Here is a 7,500-nt window from a genome sequence, read left to right as displayed (position 1 = left end):
TCCGTGTCCGGGCCGGGTGAGGTTCCCCGTGTTGAGTCAAATTAAGCCGCAGGCTCCACTCCTGGTGGTGCCCTTCCGTCAATTCCTTTAAGTTTCAGCTTTGCAACCATACTCCCCCCAGAGCCCAGAGACTCGTGGTTTCCCACACGCTGCCCGGCGGGTCATTGTGGTAGTAACGCCGCCGGATCGCGGGTCGGCATCGTTTACGGTCGGAACTACGACGGTATCTGATCGTCTTCGAACCTCCGACTTTCGTTCTTGATTAATGAAAACGTTCTTGGCAAACGCTTTCGCTCCAGTCCGTCTTGCGCCGGTCCAAGAATTTCACCTCTAGCGGCGCAATACGAATGCCCCCGGCCGTCCCTCTCAATCATGGCCCCGGGTTCCGGAAACCCACAGAAAATAGAACCGGGGTCCTATTCCATTATTCCTAGCTGGGGTATTCATAAGGGCGCAGTCGGCCCTGCCTTGAACACTCTAATTTTTTCAAAGTAAACGCTCCGGGCCCCAAGCCGAGGACACCCAGTCAAGGGCATCCGGGGGGCGCCGGGAGGCCTGGGGGTCCGGGACCGGCGGTGGCTCGCCTCACGGCGGACCGCGCGGCCCGGTCCCCGAGATCCAACTACGAGCTTTTTAACTGCAGCAACGTTAGCATACGCTATTGGAGCTGGAATTACCGCGGCTGCTGGCACCAGACTTGCCCTCCAATGGGTCCTCGCCCATGGGTTTAGGATACGCTCATTCCAATTACAGGGCCTCGAAGGAGACCTGCATTGTTATTTTTCGTCACTACCTCTCCGTGTCGGAAATGGGTAATTTGCGCGCCTGCTGCCTTCCTTGGATGTGGTAGCCGTTTCTCAGGCTCCCTCTCCGGAATCGAACCCTGATTCCCCGTCACCCGTGGTCACCATGGTAGGCGACGGACCTACCATCGAAAGTTGATAGGGCAGACATTCGAATGAACCGTCGCCGCCGCGAGGGCGTGCGATCGGCCCGAGGTTATCTAGAGTCACCAAAGCGAGGCCGGGGGCGGACGGCGGCGGGTAGGCGCGAGGCCCCCCTCTCCACCGCCCGCGCACCCGCATGGGTTTTGGATCTGATAAATGCACGCGTCCCCGGGGACCCACCCCACCCCGCCACATAGGGGGAGAAGGGCGGCCCAGGTCGGCGCTCGTTGGCATGTATTAGCTCTGGAATTGCCACAGTTATCCAAGTAACCGGGAGGAGCGATCAAAGGAACCATAACTGATTTAATGAGCCATTCGCAGTTTCACTGTACCGTCCGTGTGCACTTAGACTTGCATGGCTTAATCTTTGAGACAAGCATATATTACTGGCAGGATCAACCAGGTAGCCCCTCACACATCAGGTAAAATGCCAGAGGGAGAGGGGGGGAGAGGCGGCGGTTACCCACTGCCTACCCGCCACCCATCCGGCCTTCACGCAGAAGGGGGGTTGGGGTATGCCGCGAACGGGCATGGCTTCTAATCGAGGCCATCACCAGGAAGGTTCGTGCTTCGTAACGGGAACAACTGCGCCAGAGATGCCGCGCACACCTACCCGGCACACCAATCCTACCCCGCCGCCAGCCAACACGCCCGGGGTCCAGCCCGGGAGGGTGGGGAGGACAGGGAGGGATGCTGCCCGGTTAAGGCGCACGCACAACACCAACTTACGCACCTATTCCCGTCAATGTAGGACATTCCGAGGCAGACGGGCCATCTGAGTCTATTTCACCCAATAAGCTAGGGTCGAGGACCGGGTGAAGACCCACCTCGCCCTCCTTTCGAATGCCCAAATCGGGGAGGATCTCACCCCACCCACAGCGGTCCCCTTTGTCAGATGACCGGGCGAGGGGCCTGCCCCTGGGGCATCGCGCACATTTCCCATCGGTCATGTGGTGGAAGGCGGTGGCACGTAGTTACGCGCTCAAAACCTAAGTCCGCTAAATCACGCCTTCCCCGAAACCTCGACGGCAGGTCAGCGATAACCAGCTACGGTTACCCGGACGTCCGGCAGGGAAAGGCCCGAGAGGTCACACCCTGCCCGGCTTGAGGCCAGAGCTCGAGGGTCATGGATGTCGGAGTGGACTGGTGATTTAAGGCTTCTCGCTTTCAGAAACGGTACCGATGGTTACCCACAACTAACTTTGCAATGAAACTGTGCTGCTGGTCACCCAAAAATAACTTTGTCTCTCAGATTGGTGCTGCTGGTTACCCACAACTGACATTGTGCTTGGCTTGACTGACTGGCCTGGCTGGCTGGCTGGCTGGCTGACTGGGGGTGGGCTGGCTTGGCTGGCCTGGGCTGGTTGGGTTGGCCTGGGCTGGCTTGGCTGGCCTGGGCTGGCTGGCTGGCTGGCTGGGCTGGGCTGGGCTGGCCTGGCCTGGCTGGCTGGCTGGCTGACTGGGGGTGGGCTTGGCTGGCCTGGGCTGGCTGGCTGGCTGGCTGACTGGGGGTGGGCTGGGCTGGGCTTGGCTGGCCTGGCCTGGCCTGGCTGGCTGGCTGGCTGGCTGACTGGGGGTGGGCTGGCTTGGCTGGCCTGGGCTGGGCTGGGCTGGGCTGGGCTGGGCTGGCCTGGCCTGGCTGGCTGGCTGGCTGGCTGGCTGGCTGACTGGGGCTGGGCTGGGCTGGGCTGGGCTGGCCTGGCCTGGCCTGGCCTGGCCTGGCTGGCTGGCTGGCTGGCTGGCTGGCTGACTGGGGGTGGGCTTGGCTGGCCTGGGCTGGCTGGCTGGCTGGCTGGCTGGCTGGCTGACTGGGGGTGGGCTGGGCTTGGCTGGCCTGGCCTGGCCTGGCCTGGCCTGGCCTGGCCTGGCCTGGCTGGCTGGCTGGCTGACTGGGGTGGGCTGGGCTGGGCTGGCCTGGCCTGGCCTGGCTGGCTGGCTGGCTGGCTGGCTGGCTGACTGGGGGTGGGCTTGGCTGGCCTGGGCTGGCTGGCTGGCTGGCTGGCTGACTGGGGGTGGGCTGGGCTTGGCTGGCCTGGCCTGGCCTGGCTGGCTGGCTGGCTGACTGGGGGTGGGCTTGGCTGGCCTGGGCTGGCTGGCTGGCTGGCTGGCTGGCTGGCTGACTGGGGGTGGGCTGGGCTTGGCTGGCCTGGCCTGGCCTGGCCTGGCCTGGCCTGGCCTGGCCTGGCTGGCTGGCTGGCTGACTGGGGGTGGGCTGGGCTGGGCTGGCCTGGCCTGGCCTGGCTGGCTGGCTGGCTGGCTGGCTGGCTGACTGGGGGTGGGCTTGGCTGGCCTGGGCTGGCTGGCTGGCTGGCTGGCTGACTGGGGGTGGGCTGGGCTTGGCTGGCCTGGCCTGGCCTGGCTGGCTGGCTGGCTGACTGGGGGTGGGCTGGGCTGGGCTGGGCTGGGCTGGGCTGGGCTTGGCTGGCCTGGCCTGGCCTGGCCTGGCCTGGCTGGCTGGCTGGCTGACTGGGGGTGGGCTTGGCTGGCTGGCTGGCTGGCTGGCTGGCTGACTGGGGGTGGGCTTGGCTGGCTGGCTGGCTGGCTGGCTGGCTGACTGGGGGTGGGCTGGGCTTGGCTGGCCTGGCCTGGCCTGGCTGGCTGGCTGGCTGACTGGGGGTGGGCTGGGCTGGGCTGGGCTGGCCTGGCCTGGCCTGGCCTGGCCTGGCCTGGCTGGCTGGCTGGCTGGCTGGCTGGCTGACTGGGGGTGGGCTTGGCTGGCTGGCTGGCTGGCTGGCTGGCTGACTGGGGGTGGGCTTGGCTGGCCTGGGCTGGCTGGCTGGCTGGCTGGCTGACTGGGGGTGGGCTGGGCTTGGCTGGCCTGGCTGGCTGACTGAGGGTGGGCTGGGCTGGGCTGGGCTGGGCTGGGCTGGGCTGGGCTTGGCTGGCCTGGCCTGGCCTGGCCTGGCCTGGCTGGCTGGCTGGCTGGCTGACTGGGGGTGGGCTTGGCTGGCCTGGGCTGGCTGGCTGGCTGGCTGGCTGACTGGGGGTGGGCTGGGCTTGGCTGGCCTGGCCTGGCCTGGCCTGGCCTGGCTGGCTGGCTGGCTGACTGGGGGTGGGCTTGGCTGGCTGGCTGGCTGGCTGGCTGACTGGGGGTGGGCTGGGCTTGGCTGGCCTGGCCTGGCCTGGCTGGCTGGCTGGCTGGCTGACTGGGGGTGGGCTTGGCTGGCCTGGGCTGGCTGGCTGGCTGGCTGGCTGACTGGGGGTGGGCTTGGCTGGCCTGGGCTGGCTGGCTGGCTGGCTGGCTGACTGGGGGTGGGCTGGGCTTGGCTGGCCTGGCCTGGCCTGGCCTGGCTGGCTGGCTGGCTGACTGGGGGTGGGCTGGGCTGGGCTGGGCTGGCCTGGCCTGGCCTGGCTGGCTGGCTGGCTGGCTGGCTGGCTGACTGGGGGTGGGCTTGGCTGGCCTGGGCTGGCTGGCTGGCTGGCTGGCTGACTGGGGGTGGGCTGGGCTGGCCTGGGCTGGCTGGCTGGCTGGCTGGCTGACTGGGGGTGGGCTTGGCTGGCCTGGGCTGGCTGGCTGGCTGGCTGGCTGACTGGGGCTGGGCTTGGCTGGCCTGGCCTGGCCTGGCTGGCTGGCTGGCTGACTGAGGGTGGGCTGGGCTGGGCTGGGCTGGGCTTGGCTGGCCTGGCCTGGCCTGGCCTGGCTGGCTGGCTGGCTGGCTGACTGGGGGTGGGCTTGGCTGGCTGGCTGGCTGGCTGACTGGGGGTGGGCTTGGCTGGCCTGGGCTGGCTGGCTGGCTGGCTGACTGGGGGTGGGCTGGGCTGGGCTTGGCTGGCCTGGCCTGGCCTGGCTGGCTGGCTGACTGGGGGTGGGCTGGGCTGGGCTTGGCTGGCCTGGCCTGGCTGGCTGGCTGGCTGGCTGGCTGACTGGGGGTGGGCTTGGCTGGACTTGGCTGGCTGGCTGGCTGGCCGGCCTGGGCTTGCCTGACCTGGCCTGGCCTGGCTGGATTGGGGGTGGCTGGCTGGCTGGCTGGCTGGCTGGCCGGCCTGGGCTTGCCTGACCTGGCCTGGCCTGGCTGGATTGGGGGTGGCTGGCTGGCTGGCTGGCTGGCCGGCCTGGGCTTGCCTGACCTGGCCTGGCCTGGCTGGCTGGCTGGCTGGCTGGCCGGCCTGGGCTTGCCTGACCTGGCCTGGCCTGGCTGGGCTGGGGGTGGCTGGCTGGCTGGCTGGCTGGCCGGCCTGGGCTTGCCTGACCTGGCCTGGCCTGGCTGGGCTGGGGGTGGCTGGCTGGCTGGCTGGCTGGCCGGCCTGGGCTTGCCTGACCTGACCTGGCCTGGCTGGATTGGGGGTGGCTGGCTGGCTGGCTGGCTGGCTGGCCGGCCTGGGCTTGAAGCCGGGAGACATGGGCCGGCCTACGACCCCACCACATGGAACCCGTTCACCAGCCGTGCCCGGGCACCCCACTATTAAGCCCGGGGACACTGACTTTGTTAAAATGCACTTGACAGACTCACGTGCTGCTGGTGACCCATTTCAGTAATGCGTGCCGCTGGTGGCCCTCTTGGCCTTTACTATTTGGATTTGAGGGCTGCGTGCCGCTGGTGACCCAATCGAGTATTGTTTGACGCTGGTTGCCCACCTCGCCTTTACTATTTGGATTTGGGGGCTGCGTGCCGCTGGTGACCCAATCGAGTATTGTTTGACGCTGGTTGCCCACCTTGCCTTTACTATTTGGATTTGGGGGCTGCGTGCCGCTGGTGACCCAATCGAGTATTGTGTGACGCTAGTGGCCCAATTGAGTATTGCGTGCTGCTGGTGGCCCAATTGAGTATTGTGTGCTGCTGGTGACCCACCTGGCTGTCACTACTGGAGTTTGGCCGGCCGCCGTTGGTGCTCTTACCGCCTTTATTCTCTTGGTAGACGGCTTGCGGGGCGCAGCCACAACGCCGCTATTGAAGCACCAGAACTTGCACTTCACCGAGCCACGGGGCAATGCACACCCAGGGGAAAGTGTGCAAGCCAGGGCAGGGATTGGCAGACATGTCCCGGTGATCTATAGCCACGGAGTTGACCGGTCACCACCAACCCACACTCAATCTATGCAGCACCATGCCCAAAACGGACGACCAGAGCCGGCTTGCGGGGCCCAGCCACAACGTCGCTATTGAAGCACCAGAACTTCCACTTCACCGAGCCACGGGGCTATGCATACCCGGGGGAAAGTGTGCAAGCCAGGGCAGGGATTGGCAGACATGTCCCGATGATCTATAGCCACGGAGTTGACCGGACACCACCAACCCACACTCAATCTATGCAGCACCATGCCCAAAACGGACGACCAGAGCCGGCTTGCGGGGCCCAGCCACAACGTCGCTATTGAAGCACCAGAACTTCCACTTCACCGAGCCACGGGGCTATGCATACCCGGGGGAAAGTGTGCAAGCCAGGGCAGGGATTGGCAGACATGTCCCGATGATCTATAGCCACGGAGTTGACCGGACACCACCAACCCACACTCAATCTATGCAGCACCATGCCCAAAACGGACGACCAGAGCCGGCTTGCGGGGCCCAGCCACAACGTCGCTATTGAAGCACCAGAACTTCCACTTCACCGAGCCACGGGGCTATGCATACCCGGGGGAAAGTGTGCAAGCCAGGGCAGGGATTGGCAGACATGTCCCGATGATCTATAGCCACGGAGTTGACCGGACACCACCAACCCACACTCAATCTATGCAGCACCATGCCCAAAACGGACGACCAGAGCCGGCTTGCGGGGCCCAGCCACAACGTCGCTATTGAAGCACCAGAACTTCCACTTCACCGAGCCACGGGGCTATGCATACCCGGGGGAAAGTGTGCAAGCCAGGGCAGGGATTGGCAGACATGTCCCGATGATCTATAGCCACGGAGTTGACCGGTCACCACCAACCCACACTCAATCTATGCAGCACCATGCCCAAAACGGACGACCAGAGCCGGCTTGCGGGGCCCAGCCACAACGTCGCTATTGAAGCACCAGAACTTCCACTTCACCGAGCCACGGGGCTATGCATACCCGGGGGAAAGTGTGCAAGCCAGGGCAGGGATTGGCAGACATGTCCCGGTGATCTATAGCCACGGAGTTGACCGGTCACCACCAACCCACACTCAATCTATGCAGCACCATGCCCAAAACGGACGACCAGAGCCGGCTTGCGGGGCCCAGCCACAACGTCGCTATTGAAGCACCAGAACTTCCACTTCACCGAGCCACGGGGCTATGCATACCCGGGGGAAAGTGTGCAAGCCAGGGCAGGGATTGGCAGACATGTCCCGATGATCTATAGCCACGGAGTTGACCGGACACCACCAACCCACACTCAATCTATGCAGCACCATGCCCAAAACGGACGACCAGAGCCGGCTTGCGGGGCCCAGCCACAACGTCGCTATTGAAGCACCAGAACTTCCACTTCACCGAGCCACGGGGCTATGCATACCCGGGGGAAAGTGTGCAAGCCAGGGCAGGGATTGGCAGACATGTCCCGGTGATCTATAGCCACGGAGTTGACCGGTCACCACCAACCCACACTCAATCTATGCAGCACCATGCCCAAAACGGACGACCAGAG

General features: G+C 65.2%; 1 protein-coding gene and 1 non-coding gene across 2 annotated transcripts in view; both read right to left on the bottom strand.

Annotated features, from left to right (window-relative positions):
* The window catches only part of LOC137495138 (18S ribosomal RNA), a 1,940-nt gene extending 587 nt beyond the window's left edge, over positions 1-1,353 (bottom strand). The window contains exon 1 of the ribosomal RNA XR_011015055.2: positions 1-1,353. This exon is cut by the window's left edge and continues 587 nt beyond it. This is a non-coding gene — a ribosomal RNA (18S ribosomal RNA).
* The window catches only part of LOC137491572 (uncharacterized), a 22,042-nt gene that overhangs the window by 8,019 nt on the left and 6,523 nt on the right, over positions 1-7,500 (bottom strand). The gene's annotated exons all lie outside the window — the stretch shown is intronic.

This window comes from Danio rerio, chromosome 4 (genome assembly GCF_049306965.1).
Source record: "Danio rerio strain Tuebingen ecotype United States chromosome 4, GRCz12tu, whole genome shotgun sequence".
Lineage (NCBI taxonomy): Eukaryota > Metazoa > Chordata > Actinopteri > Cypriniformes > Danionidae > Danio > Danio rerio.
The sequence above is the reverse complement of the archived record's forward strand: the minus strand, read 5'-3'. Positions and strand labels throughout refer to the sequence as shown.